Source organism: Monodelphis domestica, chromosome 5 (assembly GCF_027887165.1).
Source record: "Monodelphis domestica isolate mMonDom1 chromosome 5, mMonDom1.pri, whole genome shotgun sequence".
NCBI classification, from domain to species: domain Eukaryota; kingdom Metazoa; phylum Chordata; class Mammalia; order Didelphimorphia; family Didelphidae; genus Monodelphis; species Monodelphis domestica.
In genome coordinates, this window is record NC_077231.1 from 318,782,390 (window position 1) to 318,806,305 (window position 23,916).

Below are 23,916 nucleotides of genomic sequence, written 5' to 3' on the forward strand. Positions count from 1 at the left end.
TGCATATGGGTCCAATATTGATAATACTTCATTATCCATAGTACTCCCCCAACATAATATAGTTACTCTGTTTATCCCTTCCAGTTATATCCATTTGAGTCCCAACTCTGTCAAAGATCATAACTGCTACCCTTGTTGTTTTGTTTGTTTGTTTGTTTCTGGGTCAGCTGAGGCATACTATATTCTGCTCCAGTCCCTTGCCTTCATTGCATTTGTGTCTCTCATTTTCAGTATGTTTCTTATAAACAACATATTGTCAGGTCCTGGTTTTTTATGCTTTCTGCTACCCATTTTCTTCCCTGAATTCATCCATGTATTTCCATCTACTACATTCCTCCTCGCTGTTTCACTACCTCTTCCTTTCTTTCCATTGCGTCTATCCTCAAACATCCAATTTCCTTTGACTACTACCTCTTCAATTCACAATCCTTCCATAAAATCCTCCCCTATCCTCTCCCCTTGCCTTCCTTGTTCCAAATTGGCCCACCTTTCCAAAGGTCACTTTTTGGTCCCTTTCTCTTTCCCTTTTGATTCTTATACTATCTACCTTTCAAAAAAAATCCCTTCTTTATCCCAATAGTACCCTCCTACTTCTTGAAAAGAGTTTGATTCTAAAAATCTCTCCCCTACCTTATCCTAAGAGTTCCTCTTTTTTCCCTTCAGCTTAGTCCCCCTACCTATTGATATGTTCTTCCCTCTAGTTATCCCTTCCTTCCCTCCCTTCCCTTTAATTATCGCCTTACCCTCCTTTCTCTTAACCTGCCCTCCCTCTTTTTATTCTCTCAGTTGCCCAACAGGACTCCCAGTCCCTCCTTTATCTCATCCGATTTCCCTATTTCTCTGTATGTTAAGGATATTTTTACCTTTATAATCTTGTATGTACTCTCTTTATCCCAGGTCTGAAGAGAGTATGATTCTAGTACTACCAAACTACCTCCCCCTCTCCCTTTCTCTGTGTCAGTTCCTCCACTCATTCCTACTCCATATGAGGTAGTCATCCACCTTGACTCATTCCATTATATTCACCTCCCTTGAGTCTTCCATCCATGCATGTCCCTTCAAGATACCCAGGAATGAGGCCATTCCCAGAGGCCATAGATCACATTTTCCCATATCATAAGCAAACATTTTGAAATCTGGGGTTGCTTATGATTAGTCTTTCATTGCCTTTGTATGTTACTTATAAACTAAATTTTGCAGTTCTGGATTTGAAATCAAAGAAATTCAGCATCTTCCCCTAGATCAGAACAGAGACTTCAGAGGTCACCTAATCTAATCATTCTTGTCAGAGGTCAAATCTTACTGCACATCAGAGGACTCATTCTGGAGAGAAACTGGATAATTGTGATAAATCAAAATTGATCCTACATCAGAGAATTCATACTGGTGAGAAGTCATATAAGGACGTGTCTAATGGAAATCCTTTAGAAACAGCTCATGAGGCATTTTACATCCGAAAGTTCATACTGGAGAGAATCTTTTTTATTGCACTGAATATGAATAAGGCTTCTATAAGCGTCCAGTACACAGTGATCATCATCAGAATCATTCTAAATGAAAGTCTTTTAGATACTATTCCTATGAGAATGTTTTGGAGCAAAATGCAACTCTTTTTAAACATCAAAGAAATCAGACTGAAAAAAATCTTAGTAGCACAGTTTAATCTGACTATATTATCCCATGGAATGTGTTTTCTAAAACCAATGTAATATTGGGTTCTATTTCTTGTGTCGTTCTGTAACTCATTTTTATTTAATAAAATAATTTAAATCATAAAAAAGTGAAGAAACCAAGACCCAAGAAATTTGCCTCAGTTTCCTCATCTGTAAAATGAGTTGAAGAATTACTCCAATATCTTTGCTAAGAAATTTCCAAATGGGGTCTTGAAGAATTGGACACAACTGAAATGATTAAACAACAACAATAAATGATGAGCTTGAAAAGGTAGTTTAAAGACATGGCAAAGGACTTTAAACTCTGAATGGAGGAATTTGTCTTTTCTTCTATAAAGAATTGAAGGCCAGCCGAGCTTTGAGAGCAGGGCAGCACCATGGCCAGAGTACCTTGTGCTTTAGCTGGCAGGAAGAGTTCCTTCTATGATAGGTCCACCACAGTTTGAGTCAGCAGAGCTCTCCTCTGATACTGGCTTGCACCTGGCAATCTCTCATGTCATTGGTTATGTCAGTCACAAGTCGATGCTGCTCTGTGTCATGCAGGCTAATTGTTATTCCTTGGTACTCCCAGACCAGCTGTATTTTATTATGAAGAGACCATTTAAAAATAATCTAATTAAATTTAAAAAATCAGAAGAGCAATGACAGGGAGGACAATAGGCTAAAGAGGTTAGTAGAAGGTTCACTCATCCCAGCATGCAAGGCCAACACCACTGTCTGAACTATTCCAGTCATAGACATATTTTGCCTTCTGAAGTGGGATGGAAATTTGGCAAGTATCATCTGGCCCCTGGGGGAAGTCCATGAACAATGGCTGAGAGTTGGAGAGTGGGATCTAGGCTTGATGCTGGGAAGAACTTTTCTCTCAATGAGACTTTTCTTTGAGAAGAATGAGTTGCCCCAGGAATGGTCTCCCTGCCTGAAGGGTCTTCAAAAAAAAGTCTAGATGACCACTTACTTCTTGGGAATACTGTAAAGGGGAATTTTTTTCAGGCACAGGCTGATCCCAATGGCCCTGGGTCCTTCCAGCTCTGAGATTCCATGATTCATTGATCTACCCTAGCACCTTGTTTTTATAGATGAGGAAAATGAGGCCCAGGGAAGGGACATTATCAACCCAAGTGATGCAGCTGGCAAGAAGCAGAGTCAGAATTGTTACCAAGTTTTGGGGGCAGAATTTAGAGTCCTTTCCAATATGATAGAATGTTAATGAAGCTATCATTGCATGAGGGCAACTATATGGTACCATAGTGCATAGTGAAGCAGTTCTGAAGTCAGGAAGACTTATCTCCATGAGTTCAAATTTGGCCTCAGACACTAACTAGTTGTTTGACTCTGGTCAAGTCACTTCTCCCTGTTTACCCCAATTTCTTCATCTGTAAAGTGAGCTAGGAAAAGGAAATGGCAAACCACTGCAGTATCTTTGCCTGCAGATTTTCAAATGGGGTCATGAAGAGTTGGACATAACTGAAAACAACTCAACAATAGTTTTATGAGCACCCTTTACCAATTAAATCTGAAATGTGAGGTGAGACTCACTTGGAAATGGCATGAAGTCTCTTTTTTAATTCTAGACTTAAAAAGAATTTTCATTTCATGACACAGGGGCCACCAGCCTTGCAATTCATGTTGGAAAGAATGTCCAACTGGAGAGCCCCAAGTGACTAAAAGTGATTGACCAAATGGTTCAGTCAGCCTGAGATGGGTTACAGGGCTGCAAAATAATCAGATGGTTCAGTTCCAAATAAACCTCTATGTCAGAATTCCTTCTTCTGGCCAATGAGCTGATTGCCAGTTACTTATGGGCAACCTGGGCAAAATGGGTTGGCTCAGGAATAAGAAAGTTCATTCATTCTTTCATTTGTTCATTCTTTCATTCATTAAACAAGCTTTTATTAAGAAGCACTTGTTTGCCAGGCACTGATCTAGTAAATCTCTATGGCATTCATTGAACCCAGTAGACAAAATGGCAAAAAAACCAAAATGGCCCCTACTCTGAAGAAGCTGAAAACTGTGTGCGCAGATAAGTAGATGAAACATCTCTTAAAGTAATATGTGGGTAGATCGTGACAGATAGGACTGGGAAGGCCCCTAACAACCCTGTAGCAAGGGGCCCTCCACTATGGTTTCACTCACCATGGTGACATCCCAGACCATAACTCCCTTTCTTAGTAGTTACTTCTCCCTTCTCTGTGTTGATTTACCACTAGAATGTGAGTTCATTGAAGTCAGGGACTGTCTCTATTTTGTACTTGTATAACCAATGCTTAATGTATAACCAATGATTAATAAAAAAAACTTCTTATTTATTCATTCATAAATCTGGAAGGACTAGAGGGGATTCCTAGAGTAGAATGTTGTAAACATTGTAAGTTGCAGTCACTGAATGGGGGGGGGTGGCATTTTTGCTCAACGGTTTTGTTTAGCCACAAGGTCATATGATTCATTTCTAGAAATAACCATAATGAAAAGATAAAAGATCTCAATTAAATTGGTTTAAAAAAAAAAGGCAATATATCTGTCAAAAAATTTACACAATAAGCATACCTTCTCATATGTTTTACACAGTTGAGAAATCTATGGGAAATGGAGAAAAAATAAAGAAGAAAAAAATTACTATTAAAAAAAGGCACTAACTAGGAAGTCATCTTGTATTTTCTTTCCATTAGGTATTTGGGTCTTCTCATTAACTCTTTCCTGGGCCTAGCCGCTGAGTTCCTACCACAAAGTTTCCAATGAACTGAAAGGAAGTCTCATCTAGTCTAGATAGCATCTAAGTTGTTTTTAAGGTATTTTTATAAAGTCCTAGTTTTTATTTCTTGGTTCTGCTGAGGTTGAGTTTTCTTAAATGACAATTAAAAATTTTCAATTTGTACACAGCCTGTGGCCCAAGTCAATGGTCACTGAAATTCTGGGGTGCTGTTGGCAGTCCTTTAAAAAGGGGTGGAGGGGAGAGAAGGAAGGGAGAAAGATCAGAGGAGGGTTCAGAAAGGACTTTGAAAAGTGATGTGATTTTGCTGTCTCTCTACAAAAAACATTTACTTCTAAAGAATTGGGCATGATATAAAATCTAGCCCTGTGATGTCAGCTAACTTTTTTTAATGGAAAAGGTCACCTTTTATTCATTAGCTCTCCAAAACATATGAATTCAGATTGCATTTGTTATTCCTAAATTATGCAGAGTAAATTCACCTTTCCATTACACATTTAAACTAAGACACCTTGGCTTTGCCCACTGCCCCTTGGCAGAATCCTCAGTATTTGGGGATCTTCCCATTTTTCCTACATCAGACTTGTCTCCTCGGGTAGAAAATGAGCTCTTTAGGAGGAAGGATTGCATCCCTTTTTTGTTCTCTCCTCAGCACTCAGCATAGTATTTGGCATACTGTAAGACTTAAACAATGGGGTATTATTCATTCTTTCAGGCATATCTATAATAAAGATGTGAGTTCCTCCACTGTTCCCCTTCCGCTGGGTCTACAGCTGAAGACTTTGTGGTGTAAACAAACAAACACAAATAACAGGGCTGTACAGACCCAGGTTTGACTCCTGTCTACAATATTTACTAGTTGGGGGGTCCTACACAAGTCCCAGAACTCTCTGCATCACAGGTAAGTAAATGTAATAATACCTGCAGTTGATCTGGGTTAAATTTTCACCTCGTCCACTTTGAATCTCCATGCCTATGGATAGACACTTAACCTCTTTTAGGCCATAGTTTCCTTTTTGGTGAAAGGAGATGAGTGGACTACCAGTGGCCTCTGAGGACCCTTCCAGCTCAATGTCTGTGATCATGGGTAAAAAATCTCATGGAAGACACCCTAGAGACTCTTTGATAAGCTCAATGTCATCCCCAAAGAAGAGGGTCTCTAATAGCTCCCCATCATTAAAGAGAGAATTCCTCTTCTCCTTGGACTCTGGGAAGGTCTTCCATTCTCCATCACATTGACCAATACTTTGGGTGATAATATGTCTCCTGGCTTTATACATTTTTGGTAAATTAATTCCAAGCAGATTACTGAACAATTGGATGCACAAAAACATGTCTCATAAAAGTAACATGTGAGTTGAGACTCCTTATGGGAAATAGAACTTTTTTAGACGGTAGTAGGTTAACATAAGTCTTGTAACAATCGTGGGCTCACACTGTATGTCCTCAAGTTTCTGAATGAAAAGATAAGGCAAACTATGGAATAGGGTCATAGATTTTTTAACTAGAAGGGACCTTAGAACTCTCCAAGATCCCTCAGTTTACAAATAAGGAAATAGAGATTATGTGACTTGCCCAGGTATTGTAGCAGTGACAGGTCTGGGATGGGGATCCCCAAACTCTTCTGTCTCCAAATCCAGTCTGCTTTCATTAAAGTTTTCCACCATTAAAGTTTTCCTATTCCTTCTCATCTGTTCACAAATATCTCCTCAATGAAAACAGAGATCATTTTCATATAGAAATGAGGGAATAAGCTAGTAATTAGTAATTGCTCAGGTCTTCTTGACACCTTTTATTTTATTTTATTAAACCCTTACCTCCCATCTTGGAATCAATACTGTGTATTGGTTCCAAGGCAGAAGAGTGGTAAGGGCTAGGAGATGGGGGTTAAGTGACTTGCCCAGGGTCACATAAGTAGAAAGTGTCTGAGGTCAGATTTGATACTAGGACCTCCCATCTCTAGGCCTGGATCTAAATCCACTGAGCTACCCAGCTGCAACCTTGACACCTTTGAAAAATGACGTCCAAGATCCTTTCTGTTCTTTTGGAATAGTATCTTCTTTTAAAAATAATGCTACTGTTAATAAAATAATGCCTGACATTTCTATAGCAATTAAAGGACTTTGTACAGATTACCTCGTTCAAATCTCACAACTACCTTGGGAGCTATTATTATCTCCTTTTCACAAATGAGAAATTGAGTTTGAGAAAACTTAGGTGACTTGCTCAGTGTCACATAGCTATATACCCCAAGTGAGATTTGAACCCAGGTCTTCCTGACTCACAGTCTAGTGATCTATCCACTAAACCAAGTTCCTTCTTGATCACTGGTCCTTGAGTGTCTTTAACAGTAACAATGTGTTGCCTCCAATATATAGAAATCTTTTGTACATATTTGATGGTGCCCAGCTCTCTCCCCAATTTCTTCTTAGGTGTCATTCCCATGTCCTCAGGCATTGGCATAGCCCACCTTAGGATAGTCCATTTTATATCTATTTGTTGGCCTCTTCTCAGCCTCTCAAGCTTATTTGGCTTTCCCACATCTTTCCCCTCAAGAGCTTTTCACTGACTTGTAAGCTTATAATTGTCATAATCTTTTATCATCCTCTTTTAACAAGTCTTCAGAGGGGATATCCATGCCTGCCTTGTATCTCCGTTCATAGGAATTAGATGGTGCCTGGCTGAGTCTATTTCTGAGCTCTTTGCCTGATTCATGATGATCCTAATCTGTACCACTCCGTCTTCTCTGAGAAATAATCTAGGAATCAATATCTTTCCTTTTGACTCTCTCTCTTTGAAAAGCCATTAGTTGTCTAAACCAATTAGGCAGGAGCTATTGTAACTGCAAGCTGTGCCTTTTCTTCTTTATGGAATTGTAGATTTACAAGTGGAAAAGACTTTCAATATCATTTGGCACTCCATTTTTCCATATGAGGGTTTCCTGGTCATTTAGATTCATTTTCACCTTTACTCCAACCAGCCTCTGACCTGACTACCCAGAACTAATCTGAAATGGCATCTGACCCATCACTGATGGCCCCCAGAGACCTGGTCAATTTTCATTTGGGGTGAGGTTTGTCACTGTCACTCTGTCAATACCTCCAGTACTTTGAAGAAAGGATTCATTTATAAGCCCAAAGACCAGTCTAGTGCCTTGAACATGCTAGAGAGTGAATAAATGATTATTCAGTTGAAGATTACTTGAGGTATGAAGCTCCTGAATAGTCTACAAGCCTCCAACCCCTTTCACTTCATTATTCCCAAGTCAACATGCTCTCATTTTTAGGTATCTTTTCATCACATGACTCTCAACTGCTCATCTTCTCTTCCATAGTTGAATCTCATTTTTATATTCATCAGGGTCTCATGGAATTTTTACAAAATTCTAGGTAGAAAAAACATTTCCAATACCTCATGCATTTCTTCTTTTTTCTTTCCTCTACAACATTTCATGATTTGATTTGATTTTATAAGAATGATCTCTTTTTATTGATTTAGGATGCAATCATTATTAGTGGAGAATTATTTTGTTTTTAAAACTCTCCTGATCTTTTAACATAACACTGTAAAAGAATCAACACAATGAAAGGTTTACATTTATTACATTTATGTCTTTCCCACTGACCCCAACCAAAATATACAAGCTCAATAAATGTTTTGCAAACAAAGTGATGGATGGTTGGTTGAATGAATGAATTGTTAGTATCACTATTAGTGTACAGCATAATGATAAGCATCTATTAAGCACCTAATATATACAGAGCATTGCTATAGGGTAAAGAAGACATAAATTTAGATTAGACACAGTTTTTATCCTTAAGAACTTACAGGCTAGTAGAGAGGAGATAAGATCTTTATATAGATAACTCTACTTGAATGTTTGAATAGGGTCATAATATAAATGACATGAGTGCTTCCAATAAGTGTACATTCTAATTGAGCAAATTCTTTTTAGCTTGTGAAATTCTCACGTTTGTCCTTCTTTGAAAGCAAGGCATTCTCCCAACAAACTAATGACCTACCTTTAGGTCTCTGGGATTTCTTGAGCAGCTGCTACAACTCCTTTTTTACTCTGGGTACATGACTGCTCCATTTTCTTTGCTGAATAGGTATGATGTCTAGATGTTGGGTTTTTGGCCACATTGAGCATATGTCTTGTACCTAATGTGCTGTGGCCTATTCATGCTCATGATATCTCTCTCCATGGTACATTGACCACTCGGAATTTGATTCTATAGAAGTTTGAAATCATACAGCATCACCAGAAGGACTGGCTTTGGGACCACAAGACCAGTTGGAAGGGTTGAACAAAATGCAGATTACAGCGAGGATAACGAACAAGGTTTGAGATTATAAGAACACTGACTTGAGAGTCAGAATGGCAACAGATGGAAATAAGTTAAGGGATTTTATAGTGCAACAATATGGAAGAGGATCATTTGTGAGTTGATGGCAAGATTAAGGGTTTAACCATTTCTTTGTGTAGATGGAGGAATAGATGGTGAAAAGTAAGCAAGTTGAGGAATTGGGAGCTCAGGGTTGTAAGAGAGTCTCAAAACTTTTGGTCATTGCTCCTATCTGCATCTTGGCTTCCCTCACTCCTTCAGGTCTCAGCTATATTCCCACATTCTGCAAGAAGCCTTTTCTAGTAGTTCTCCTTAATAGGGGTGCCTTTCCTTTGAGATGATTGCCAATATTTCCTGTAGTTACCTTATTTGCATATGGTTATTTATGATATCTTTCCAATTAGACTTTTAACTCTTTGACAGCAAGGACTATTGTTTGTTTTATTCTGATTTGCCTTCCTTTGTATTCCCAGGGTAGAATCCAGTGTCTAGAATGAATTAGATACTTAATAAATGCTTTTCAACTGGACTCGCAGCCTTGGGATAGCACTTGATTTGGCATCAGAAAGATATTTCGACTAAGTCCATCATTAAGGGCACCTACTTGGTTATTCTAAGAGCCACCCGTCTGCTCTCCCTCTCTCTAGGCTCTCCTCTCTCTAGTCCATATTCATGTCTCTTGACTAAATAATTGCCTTTACTTCTACCCTTTCTATATGAGCAAGCAGAGAAATCTCTTTCTGGCCCCTGCCTTTCAGAAGAAAGAGGGCAGATCTATGAATTCCAGAAAACAAGCCTAACTCTGGAGATGCTGCTAATGTTCAGAGAATCAGTCTGTCATCTCTCCATGGTTATACCCTTAGAAGCAACAATTGAGTAAATCCATGAGGGACCCATACCAGGGATGAGAACAGCTAATGATCTTTAACATTCTGAGTACCATTGACATGTCAGACTCTTTAGGAGGGGCAAGGTGGCACTGTAGAAATAATTGGGGAGTCAGAGTCACAAGAGATCTCATTTGGAATGCTAGTTCTTATACTTACTGACTGTGTGATCTTAGACTAGTCACTTAAGCTGTCTATATCTCCAGTCCCCTAGGAGCAATTCTAAAGTAGGAATGAAGACTTAACTCACAGGGTTGGTGTGAGGAATTGACTTTGTACCCCCAAAGAAACCCCAAAGAAAGTCAGTCTTTTATAGGTGATAGTTGAACAGTGTTCCCACCTTTTGGGCTACATTGGTTTCTCTTAACATACATAGTTTCTTAATAACTATAATATGCTTGAAACCCATTGCTATGTTCTGTGCTTTTCCAGTCTCTAGGAATCCTGGTGAATATACTCTTAAACATCGGTTGGCGGGGGAGGGGGGGGTGTCTGAGGGATGTCCACGACATGGTCCTTGATCTACCCAAAGGAATTCCCAGTCTAACTGAAAAGGCAAGACCTACATGCATGAAACCAGACAACATGACACAACAGGATACTTTCAGATGCTGAGATAGAAGGTAAGATTGAAAAATAAAAAGAATGAACACAATCCTTTAACGAATAAAACCATCCATTTGAATAAGCCATTCCTTCCTAGCTGGTCTGGCCCATAAACTAAAAGGGCATTATTAGGGAGGAATTGTGTGTGGTAGCAATGACAGAGTAGTATTACTGAGCTTTCATTGGTTATCAACTTTTAAACTGTCATTCAGAAAGGGAATAAGCAGAGGAGGAGAGACGTTACATATGGGTGGGCAGGGAGAGGGGGCATCTGAGGGGGATGGAATAGGAACAGGACAGTAAAAGCAGAACTAGTGAGGGGGCAATGTCCCAGGTGTGGGAGGACTAGTGTGGTGGGGAGAGGTGGGGTGGCTACCCAAACCCACAGGAAACATTTCTCAAATTTTCACTGGGTTGTGGGTGGGGGGAAAGAGGGGAAACTTGTTCCCAAACATATAAACAAAGCAGCCTTCTCATTCTCTCTCTATTCTACAAGGACCAATGATACACAACACATACACACACACACACACACACACACACACACACACACACACACACACCACTGGGAGGTAGATATTATTACCTTCATTTTATAGGTGAGGAGCCTAAGGTTGAAAGGTTATGTGACTTTCCCAACATCAAAATGCTTGTAAATTTTTGAATCAAAATTTGAACTCAGATCACTTCACTTCCCCACCCAGTGATCTTTCTCAATTCTCTATAAACCCTTCCCAGGCAATGCAAGTGAAAGAATTTGACTGTTGGTAACCTGGAAGAGTTCTCAGCTCCAAAGCATCCTGGCTAGCTTCAGTGCTCTCATCTTATTGTTGCACTGAATGATACAAAAAAAAAAAAAGTTGAATGATTAAAAAAGAAAAACAAAACAGCCCATGACACTGAACCTTGAATGAGAAGGTGGATGCCTTCTTCAAATTATGTATCCTTAGGTTCTGCTCACTAAATAGTTCTGCAAAAATAAGAACTCACCAAAGGAACCATAGTCCTATAGAGCATATCCAACAGCTTCTGGGTCTAGGGCAGAGATGTACTTAGCTATTCTGGCACTTGAGGCAATGAATTTAAGTTGAATTTTGGGAAGATGGTGGGAAATGCTGGGATGCTGATAATCTACCTCTAGGGTGGCTATTTGAAGGTTTCTATTTCAACAAATTTTTCTTGCTGTATCCATGATAAACCCAACTATTTCTCATCGACCTCTAAAAGCTGAAACCCTAGACTTATGACAAAGAATGCTGTCTACCTTCAAAGAAAAGACAATTGGAGTCTGAACACAGATGAAAGCAGATGATTCTTCACTTATTTATTTGGGTTTATATTTCAGGGTTTTGGTTTTATAAGCTTAATCACAAAAATGAATAATATGGAAATATGTTCCACATTATAATACATTCATAACCCAAATCAAATTGCTTGCCAGCCCCAGGAGGGGGAAGGAAAGGGAGGGAGAGAAACAAGTACAATCATATAACTTAGAAAAATTTGGATGGAAATTTCCTATAACATGTCATGGATAATAAATAATTTTTTAAAAAAGTTGATGCCCTAAGAGCACATCCAGCTACCCTTCCCTAGGAAAGGTTCCGGTCTTGGCTGCCTACTTCCAGCTCTGTCTTCCCTTTGAGAGAGTTGAATCATTCCAGATTTTGTCTCTTCATGTGACTTTAGAGTGAGTATTCTAATACCTTGATGTATTTGTTTGGGTCTTTCCCCAACTTGGTTCTGGAGAAGAAACTATGAGTTCCCTTCCTGCCATAGCATAATGATAGACCAATCCTTCAAGAAACATGAGCCAGCATTCATCTTAAGACAATTAAAGAAGAAATTGATTCCTGGTACACAGCTTCGGTTTCTAAAATAAATCACAGCAGCACCAAATTGTGGCCAAAACAAATTCCAGAAAGCTAGGCACTAATTAAGGCAAGCCGGGAGGGACCACCCTGGTGCTACCTTCTCCAATCAGTCTGAGTGATTCTCCCCAGGTGACAGGTGGCCAAGAGGAGCTGGCGAAGGGCTCTTCTTTTCCTTAGATCTAAACTCAGTGTAATCCTTTGGAAAAATTCAGTTCCGACATCATTGCCCCAGAGACTTTTTGTTTGATCTGGAAGATGCTGGCCACTGCCAGTGCTTGCCCTCAGGTGCTGCCTTGTGCTAAGTTCCCAGGATGAAGCAGCGCTACATATACTTGATGTCGAATGAAATCATTTTCTTGGGTTCTATATCCTCTGCTGTTTGTAATGGCGCCACGTGCAGGACCCTAGAATACCACAGCCATCCTAGGTTTCTCTGCAATATTTTCCTCTTCTCTGTACAGCAGAGCATAGCTAGAATGGGACATCAGGGGCTGTGCCACAAGCACCAACATTGGAGAAGAGAGAAAGGTTGTTTCTCACTAGGTTCCATGACTCAAACTTACAGTTCTAGGCTACTCTAGACCCAGACTATTTGGGGGAGGGAGGAGAGGAAAGGGGGCTCAAGGAAGGGAAAATGTGCTGAGGGTCAAAGGAAAAGAAAGAGGGAATAGAAAAAGAGAGCTGTCTTCTCCTCCCTGATAACAGCACCCATGGTTATGTTGGGTCTCCTCAGAACCCACCTCCTGTCAAGTCCTGCTCCATGAATTACTTGTGGGTTTGTGAACTGGGATGAGAAAGATGAGCTGGGCTTACAGGAGGGCCAAACCACCAGACTGACAGATCAAATAGACAGGCATCTGCTGGCTGGGCAATGACAAAGTTTAATGATTTGGGGTGCACAATTTATAGGGAAAATGATGACAGCTAAAGGATTAGGGAAGCCTTTTGCAGGAACAATGATTGGCAACGATTTACAAGATGGAAACAATGGAAGTAGATTGCCTTAGTGGCTCTAAGCAGTGTTCTCTATGGGATAATAAATCACAAGTCAGCATATCAATATATGACCCAATACTCTATGTTCTTCTCACAGAACCCCTGCTTCAGTAATTTTCTTGGCAGGACATCTAGTATTTGGGGAGCTTTTCTTATGCTGGGGAGCAGACTAAGTGCTTGCTGATTTCAAAGCTGTGATTTCCCAGAGACCTTGCAAACGGGCGTGCATTGGGCATTCGACAGCCTTGCTGGAATGGCAATCCCTAATCTTCTTATGCTGTTCCCACTGTCTCCCCCAACCCAGCACCCACAAAAGCTCAGAATGGACTCTCTTCCATAGAGATTTGTCTAATGCCTACCATCCTTTCCTGAAAGACAAAGGATAGAAGCACCCCAGCTCAAGCCCTGATGAATGAGAGCTTTGCCCCAGAGGAGGGATTGGGAATTTGATGATTTCCTTTTCCTTTGAATAAAGAATATAAAGTGAAAGATTCAGCTGCCACTCTTTGCACCTTCTTTCCATCCCCAAAGCTGCTTTGGCTGTTAGACACCATGTGTTCTATTTGGTCACCATAGTACCGAGCAGATTCCCACTTAGCCACTTGCCAAGGACAATGTCTTTCATGTTAGAAAAAAGTAGATGATAAATATTAAGAGTGTAGAAAAAGACTGAGTAACCGGGAAATAGAGCATTGTACTTTAGAGGAAATAGAAAGGAACTTGGGATTGTGGGACCTGAGTGCAATTCCCAGTTCTGCCCCCTGCTGTGTGAACACTAGGTAAATCACTTACCTTTCTGAGCATCAGCTTCTTCATCTGTAAAAGAAGGAACAATTCCTCACCTATAAACCAATAATCAAGGCTTTTTGATAACTTCGGAGGTCCATTTGAACTCCAAATCAATTATGTTATGACTCATACAGCTGGCTATATATATATATATGTATATATACACATATACATATACATATATGTGTGTGTGTACGTATACATAGATATACATATAGTCTACCAAGGGAACACATAGCCCAGGAAAAGGAAAAGACTTTACCTGTGAGAATCAGTTGAGGTTAAACATCTCCGATGAATTTGATTGTGTCTCATCGAATCCACATCTGGCTTCCTTTTCAGTGATTTCTTATTTTGGTGATTGAGATGTCTTCATTATACTCAACCTAGAACTCCTCACCAGGTACCCTTTATCCTTGGATTATTCAATGTTTGTTGTGTGCCAAGCACTGTGCTTTGGGATTCAAAAAGAAAAGCAGGAAACAATATTTCCTCCTGACTTCCCCTGCATTTTCGCAGGTGGGGATTCCTTCACCTAAGTGGGATTGCCCCAAGTAGTTGGGAACATTTTCTATAATCAATAAATAAATGCTAGCTGGTAGCTAGGGAGCTCAGTGGGATGGAGAGCCAGGCTGAGAGATGGGAGGTCCTGGGTTCAAATACGACCTCAGATACTTCTTAGCTGTGTGACTCTGGGCAAGTCACTTGATCCTCATTACCTAACCCTTACCACTCCTCAGCCTTGGAACTAATACACAGTATTGATCCCAAGACAGAAGGTGAGGGTTTAAAAAGACTAATGAATTAATTAATAAACAAATAAATAATTAAATGGATAAATAAATGAATGAATACTTACCAAAATCCTGAGGTGTACAAGGTGAGTTTCCTCATCCTGACTCGAAAGAGCTTACCATCTACAGGGGCTGACAAGACAGATAGGTGTGAAAAAAAACAGAGAGAATAATGGAAGAATGAAAAATGAACCCCCTTAAGGGCAAGAACTGTTCTACTTTCTCTTTGATGCTCCAGGACCCAGCTCCTAGTGGGAGCTCAGTAGTGTTTGCTGAATTAAATCTACTACAAGGGAGTGTTGGATGTTAAACTATTAAGATCCTACCAAGGACTCTAGGTCACCCACCCTAGAGGACTAAGTGACACCCTGAGGGCCAGCAAGGTTGGAAGCATGAGGGCTGGGAATGTCAAACCCAAGTTCCCTGATTCCAAACCCACTCGAGGCAGCTAGCCCTGGGAAGCCAGCATCTGGAAATGCCCATTCCTCCAGATGTCTTCAGACAGAGAAACATGAGCAGCCACAAGCACCAGTCAGCTTCCAGGAGAACTCAAGAGAAATTAGCCAATTTCCCTTTCCTTCCTTTTAAATTCCTGGAAGAGGAGAGCTAGTTCCTGAGTAGGGTTAGGGTGGAACCCCCTGAAGTGGTCCCAACATTCAAAGCCACATGGTATATATCCACTGGCCCAGAACCAATGACCATAGCTTATAGAACCATAAAGGTAACGTACACATTTTTCTTGTTCTTCAGCCCTTTCATCGGATGTTTTCTTGGCAGAGATACTAGTGTGGTTTGCTGCTTCCTTGTCCAGCTCACTTTACAGGTGAGGAAACTGAGTCTAATAGGGTGAAGTGGCTTGCCCAGGGCCACATAGCTAGCAAGTGTCTGAGGTTGGATTTTCATTTAGGAAGACGTCTTTCTGACTCCCAACCTGGCATTCTACCACCCTACGCCCCTGGATTTTGCATAACTACATTTATGTGAAATATGTCTATACTCCCACCCTGCTTTTACAATTCCAATATTAATAACCATTCCTGGGCACAGCTTGGCAGTTAAGAGCAGGGAATGACACCTATTCCCTTTCCTGCTCTGGAGCTGGGTCCATAGTGTGGAGATGTCTGCCTCTAACACCCTAGTCTAAAGCCTCTGCTCCTGCTTGACATTCTTACTCTTGATTGATCCTGGTCCTCTTGCTTTCTGTCTTTCCCTATATTATCATCATTTTCCAGCCCCCTGCAAAGTCCTATGTTGCCATCTCAGAGGGGATGTACCACTTGCCCCTTCTTCCTTAAGACATTGTCATCCCAACCCCTGATTTAGTTTTTTTTCTTCTCAAGGGGCTCAATTTAAGTGTCACCATTTATTTCCCTTCCTGGCTCCAGAAGCCAGAAAGTAGACATGTGAGGAATAGCCTGTTTTCCTCCCTAATTCTAGCCCAAACCATTCTATTAATTAACCCTAGAGCAATGATGTCCATGTGTATGTTCATGCCTGAAGAGAAGAGAAGCAGTTTTTAGAGACTGATTGTCAGCTTGCAGCAAAATCTCCCATCGGTTCACCATCAGAATTGGTTGAACAGTCGATGTCCTCTGGTTTGACAAGCCTAAATACTAGTCACCACTGCTGGGCTTAAGGAGCGGGAAAACTACGCTCACTCTTCCTTTGCTCTGACCTAAAGTACATGGAGTGGACCAGCTTCAGTCAGTCTACCCTGGAGTTTTAATGCCAAATTACTCAAGATTTTGGTGGGCTTGCTTGGTTTGGGGTCTCCCCAAAGGAAGGAGTAAAAAGGTACCCAAAGTGAAATATGCATCAGATGCGGGACTGGTATTTATTTCTCAAACACAAAATGAATGCCAACAGATAGAAGAGACTCGGAACACATGGACAGAACAAAGGGTTTCGGTAACTTACCTTGTGACTATAGTTATACTCTCTCAAGAGGCTGACATTAAACCTCATCAGAAGCTAAAGCAGCAATGCTTGAGCTAAGATGTCAAAGTAAAGGACTCTCCTCTCTCCTGATCCCCATATACATGCACAAAAAAGAAAATAAGTCACCCCAAAACAAAGGAGAGCGGGCGGAGCACGTCCCACTGGAGGGAGTGGAGAGAGTAGCCCAGAAGCACATCTGTAAAAACCCAGAACTTGGAGCAGCAACTCTGCCAGAGGCAATGCATAGTGGGAACAAGCCCAGTCCAAGCCAGGCAGGGAACTTGCAAACTCTTACATGGCGCCAGAGCCCTGGAGCTACAGGGGAGAAGAGAGGGGGACCTGGAACTATAGTAAGCTATTCATTTCCATGCCCTAGCAGAGAGCCTGAGGCAGTAAAGCAATAGAGTGCCTAAGGCATTGGAGCCTGGAGCATATGACCATATGAGCCCATGAAACATTGGGGGGACTGGTAGCACAGAGGGCTAAATCTGACTAACAAACAATATCTGCAAACCTCCCCAGAGCAATTCAGCAGGGCCACATCCACAACAGATGTAGAATGAGAAACAAGTCCTCCCCAAGCACCAGAGAAGAATACTTTGTAACTTTGGAGCAGTGCACCTCTACCCCCAAAACAGAGAAGAACCTCAAAAGATTGATGAGATAAAGGGCATTTGGAACAACCAGGAAAATGGGCAAAAGACAAAACAAAACCAAACCAAAAAAAAAAAATCCTTAGGAGGTTACATTAGTGACAGGGAAATCCAAAATACTAACTCAGAGAAGGACAACAAAGCCACAAAAGAAATATGTGAAGCCTCAAAGATAAGTGTGAAAGGATATCAAGCCTCAAAAGAACCCTGAAAAGAACCATCCAAAAAGTTTAAAATCAAAATAAGACAATTGACAGAAACACTCAACTACTAGGGGAAAAAACTTCACTGAAGAAATCAACTCCCCCAAAACTAGAATAAGCCAAAAGGAAAGCGAGGAACAAATTTCCCTTGAAAAAAGCCACTTCCTATGGAATAGAATGTACCAAATGAAAATAGAAGGGGGGGGGGGATAGTAAATAAACAATCCTTTAAAGAGAAGGATTGGCCAAATGCAAAAGGAAACAAAAACTCAAGAAAGAAAAGAACTTCCTAAAAATTAGAATTGGACAAATAGAGGTTAATGAGGACATCAGGAAGCTATATGACAAAATCAAAAAAAAATTTTTTTTAATAGAAAAAAAATCTAAAATATCTCAATGGGAAAGTGTTCAACTTGGAAAACAGATCCAGGAGAGATAATCTAAGAATCATCAAAATACCAAAAAGCCATGATTTTAAAAAATGAGCCTGGGCATCACATTTGCAAGAGATCATCAGGGAAAACTGCCCTGGTATCCTCAAACAAGAGGGAAAAATAGAAATGGAGAGATTCCACCAATCACCTCCTGAAGAAGACTCCAAAATCAAATATCCCAAGACTGTTGTAACTAAATTCTAGAATTTCCAGGTCATAGAAAAAGTACTATAAGCTTTTAGAAAAACAATTCAAATATTGTGAAGCAGCAGTCAGGATTACACAGGAGTTAGCAACTTCTATATTAAAGGATCAACTGGCATGGAATAGGATATTCCAAAAGGCAAAGGTTCTAGGACTAACAACCTAGATCTTAAAGCAGTTTTCCAAATTAATGATTGGGAATTTTACATTTCATCACAGTTCTCCACTGTCCTAGCACTACTGATCTGTATCTTCTGATGAAAAAGGATAGAGTTGAGCAAGTTTTTTTAATGGTTGTCATTTTCTCCAAGAATTCTGGAATCATTGCCAAAAATTCATCCTTTTGACCCCAGCTCATTACAGTCTAGTGAGTCCCAGGATTTCTCCAAGGGCATCTCTTAATGTTTCCTCCAATCCCAAACACATCTGCTGTTTGATCACTTGGTCAAGAAAAGAAACACAAAGTAACAACAACAAAAAGGCAGCCTGGAGATCAGGTACTCTCTTACCCAGTTGAGTCCATGTTCTAAATAGGAGCAGGATAGAAGGAAAGAAAATATCTTACCCTGTATCTTTCCTCAAAAGTAGTCTAGAGACAACACATACTACTTGGGACACAAGAGAGTCAGAGCAAGAGAATAAGCTGGTAGATGTGTCTTCAAAGGTCCACTGAGTCACAGGCTCCTCTTTCTCAGAGGATAATGAGCGAATCATCCTTCAGTGCTGAGCCACAACAAAACATGATTTTATGTCATGATTTATGAGCTGAAACAACCCAGGTAGCTAGAAAGCAATCTGAGCATGTTCCATGGGGAGAGAAGGGCCCTTGTTATCCAATGATAGTTTTTAAAAATTATTACTGATGTTTGATGCACATTTGATTTAGAATTAGAAGAAAAATATTAAATGTTGGGGGAAATAGTTGCCTAATACTGGTTTTCTCCCAGGGATGCTTCCTTCAAGTTACATATCTAGTTAGTTTCCTAATTACCTCTGAGAATCCTAAGCCATTAAGACCTGATCATTACTAAAGTTAGAGAGGACAGGAACTTGTAGCTAGCTCCATAGGAGTCTCAATTTAAGAAGCCAAAGGGGAAAGGACCACCAACTCTGGTCTCTGCCTGAAGATTCTGTTTCTCTTTATTCCAATAATTTAATGAGTGTTCATTTTTGTGGGTATGTCATAGACCCTACTCTGGCAGTCTGGTGAACCCTATAGTACCCTTCTTGGAAATTTATTCTTAGTCGTGCAAAATGAATTTAAAAATAATTTTTAATTAAAAGGAAAACAGGTATATTGAAATAGCCCATCCCAGGTCATAAATTCTCAGAAATCTATCCATGGATATGGAGTTTGGGCTCAAAACCCCATTTCTAACTCTAACTGTATTTTATGCTTCTCTGGATGAGCTTATTTCAAGAAACACTGTGGTAAAATGGAAACCACACGGGCCTTGGCTCTGATCTCCTGGCTCTGATCCTCATCATCTACCCGTGGAACCTCAAGAAAGTCACTTCCTTCCCTTGGCCCTCAGTTTCCTCTTTTGTAAAATAAGAGGCTTGGGACTAGATGGCCTCTGTGGTACTGTTTTGGTTTTAAAAACACAGTTCAACTTTGCTATCTCTTAAAGAATTTTCATCATTTTATAAGCATCCGTGCCCTGGGTCTGTATAAGAAAATGTCAGATGATCACCCTAGTGTAAATACCAATCATATGGAAATAGGTCTGGATCAGTGGCACATGTAAAACCCAATGGAATGTCCGCTATGGGAGGGGATTGGTGGGAGGGGAGGGAAAGAACCATGGAAAAATATTCTAAATTAATGAAGTAAAAAAAGAAATGTCAGTAAGCTCCTAGAGCCATGGACATCTCCTTTTTGCTTTTCTGGTCACAGAGCCTCACCTAGTGCCAGGCCAGAAGATGAGCTCAATAAATTCTCGTTGAATTGAACTGAATTAGGCAGGAAAGCTGTCCACCCCCCACAAAACACATCATGTGGTGGGTATCATCTTACTTTGACTGACATCTTCTCTTTTGATATCACCATCATTCCCATATGTCTCTTCCCCTCACCACTGGGTGATCCTTGGACCATAAGAAAGATTTGGGGCATGCTGCACCAGAAGATCCGGAGTAAACTGTGGGATGCAGTGATTTGAATTGTGGGGTGTTGAGTGCATTTGATTTGTATGTATAGTCTTATGCCAAAGGGGACTGACTGCCCCCTAACTGGCTTTTTGTCAATGAGACTAGCAATCATTGGTTTTGTTCTCTTTTCCTTTTATCCACAAATTATTGCAATTTTTAAGTTGGTTATGTTTAAACGATCCCTTTGGGGAGACTGGTCTGCCAAAAGGATCATAGGGGTAAATGTGTAATTAGGAAATCTTGAACCCTTGGACTTCATCTCCCAGAATCCTTTTCCCTTCGTCCACATAGCATCCTATGTGTATTGTGTTTTAAGTTCGGGAACTCCACCCTTTTCTCTCTCTTCTCTTGTGACCACGGCTGAGTTAGCTCCCTTTTTATTCTAGCTTTTTATTTTAGTTATTATTAATAAATATTATTAAGTATAAAAAAAGAAAGATTTGGTGTATTTTGGACAGCCATGGGGTCTTAGGATTATAGATTTAGAACTGGAAAGGACTGTGGGGCCATTAAACCCAGTCCTCTGGTCTTCTGTTTGTTTGTTTGTTTGTTTTAAGGAAAAGGAGCCTGGGGTATAGTCAGGGTAAGTGACTTGCCCAAGGTCATCCAGTTTACTGAGTGTCTGAAATAGGAAGTTTCCCAATTCCAGATTCATGCCCTATTCATTGTAACAGAAAGTCTCTGTTCTACTCATTGTAGGAGCATTTATTAAGCACTTGCTGTGTGCCAGGCTCTGTGCTATATCCTAAGGGTCCAAAGACAAATGTGATATATTTCAGTCAGTGGTAGTCTCTCGGTGACCGAGAATGACGATTGTCTTTGTGCAGTTTCATCTACGATGTACCCTCCTGTGGCTTTGGAGTCCAAAGGCTGAGGCGCACAGTCTGTGGCACATGGGGCCTGGGACGCCAGCTGTTACGGGAGGTGTCGGCGTTCACGCGCAGCGGCAAGACGTCGACGTCGCTCATCTTCAAAGGTGGCGGCGGCATGGTGAATGTGGGCTCGCCAGCTGCTTCTGTCAGAGGCAGCGAGTTCTAGTTGCTTTGGTGTCATGCCAGCCCACTTCAAGTTGGACTTTGGCTGATCCTTGAATCTTCTCTTTGGTCGGCCTTGTTTCCTGAGTCCAGCTGACAGTTCACCATAGAATACCTGTCTTGGTATTCGCTGTGGGTCCATGCGGATGACGTGTCCAGACCATCGTAGCTGGGTTTAGAGGACCAGGACTTCAATGCTGGTGGAGTTGGCTCTGTCGAGGACTTCCTGGTGGGTGATTCGGTCCCGCCATTGGATCCTCATGACTGACCGGAGGGAGCGTTGGTGGAATTGCTCCAGCTGTTTCATGTGCTTCTGGTACAGTGTCCGTGTCTCACAACCGTACAGGAGCAAGCTGAGGACCCTGCGTTGTACACTTTGAGCTTCGTCGCAGTGCTTACACCGCTGTGTTGGAGGACTTTGCAGCGCAGCCGCCCGAGTGCCTGGCTGGCCTTTTGGATCCTGGCATTGATCTCGTGGTCTAGGGACCCGTCATTGGCGATGGTGCTGCCCAGGTACTTGAAAGTGTTGACATTAGAAAGCTGCATGCCGTCGATTGTAATGCACGGCTGGTTCGTTGGCCTCCCTGGTGCAGGTTGGAGCAGCACCTCTGTTTTGCTGAGGCTGATCGTCAGGCCAAACAGTTTTGTTGCGGTGGAGAACCTGTCCACAATGGTTTGGAGATGATTTTCTTGGTGGGCCATGAGAGCACAGTCATCTGCAAAGAGAGCTTCCAGGATGAGTCTCTCTGTTGTCTTTGTTTTTGCAGTCAGGCCGCGAAGGTCGAATAGTGAGCCATCCAGTCGGTATTTGATGTAGACGCCCAGGTCTAGATCCATCACAGCATGTCGTAATACTTGGGTGAAAAATAGGTTGAATAGCACCGTAGCGAGGACACAGCCTTGTTTCACACCATTGGAGATGTTGAAGCGATCGGAAGTCTCTCCACCAGATAGGACTTCCCCTGTCATGTCGACATGAAAGAGCTGGATCAGTTTGACGAATTTTGCTGGGCAACCGAGCTTGCTGAGGATCACCCACAATGCGTCCCTGTTCACTGTGTCGAACGCCTTTGTCAGGTCTATGAAGACAATGTAGAGACTCAGGTTCTGCTCAAGGCATTTTTCCTGCCTTTGCCTCACCGTGAAGACCATGTTGATGGTGCTGCGATCTGGTCGGAAGCCACATTGTGATTCAGGTAGGTTCTGCTCTGAAACAGATGACAGGAGTCTGTTGAGTATAACACGGGCGAGGATCTTTCCAGCAGTGGAGAGTAGTGAGATGCCTCTGTAGTTGTCACAGGCTGCTCGTGAGCCTTTGTTCTTGTATAGGGCTACAATGGAGGCATCTCTGAGTTCTGGGGGCATGTCTTCCTCTTCCCATATGCTGGTCAGCACTATGTGGAATGCCTGGAGCGCCTTTCCATTTAAGGCCTTGTACACCTCGGTTGGGATCCCATCTTTACTGGGTGCCTTGCCTGCACTCATTTATTTAATGGCTTTTTGGACTTCCTCTATTGAAGGAGGGACATCAAGTTGTTCAATGGAGTGGTTTTGGGGGATCTGGTCAAGGGCGCTTTGGTCGACTGAAGAGGGTCAGTTGAGAAGCTGACTGAAGTGTTCTTTCCACCTGTTGCTGATGCCTTTTTTATCTTTTATGAGAGTGTCACCATCAGAGGATAGCAAGGGAGTGGTGGTGGGTTTTGATAGCCCATAGACAGTCTTGAGGGCACTAAAAAATTGTTTGTAGTTTTTCATATCAGCAAACTGCTGGATTTCTTCTGCCTTTTTTTCCCACCATCCATCTTGCATCTTCCTGATCTCACACTGTGCCATGGCTTGGAGAGACTTGAATCTGTCCTTTTTAGGAGCAGAGTTTGGGTTATTTTGCCACTCCATAAAGGCTTTGTTCTTCTTGCTCAATAGGTCTTCAATAGCAGTGTTGTTCTCGTCAAACCAGCCCTGGTGGTTGCATTGTTTGGGGCCTAGGACTGCCTTTGATGTTTCCTTCACTGCATCTCTGAACTGGTTCCATTTCTCGGTTGAGCTTCCAGTGAGTGGTCCCTTGGCAGACAGCTTGTCGTCCAGGCAGGACTGGAATGTTTGCAAATAAGATGGATCTCTAAGACGACTCATGTTGTAAAATGTACGAACTGTCTGGGAGTGTTTTGGATGGCGAGGCGCAATGCGCATTTGAAGAGTCGCTCTAACCAATCTGTGGTCTGTCCAGCATTCAGCTCCTCTCATGGCTCTGGTGATCTGTACATCCTGGATGTCTCGGCAGCGTACAATGATGTAGTCAATGAGATGCCACTGTTTTGATCTTGGGTGCATCCATGTTGTTTTATATTTGTTCGCCATTCTGAACACAGTGTTCATGATGGTGAGTTCGAACTCTGAGCATTTGCTGAGTAGCAGTAGGCCATTGTTGTTCATTTTGCCCACGCCGTGTTTGCCGAGCAGTCCTTTCCATCTTTCATGGTCCTGGCCAATGCGGGCGTTGGAGTCTCCCAGTAGTATCAGCTTGTCATTGGTGGGCACTGAGTGCACGACGGCACTCAGGTCAGAGTAGAACTGCTCGATGGTCTCCTCTGTGCTGGTCAGTGTTGGGGCATATGCGCTGATGA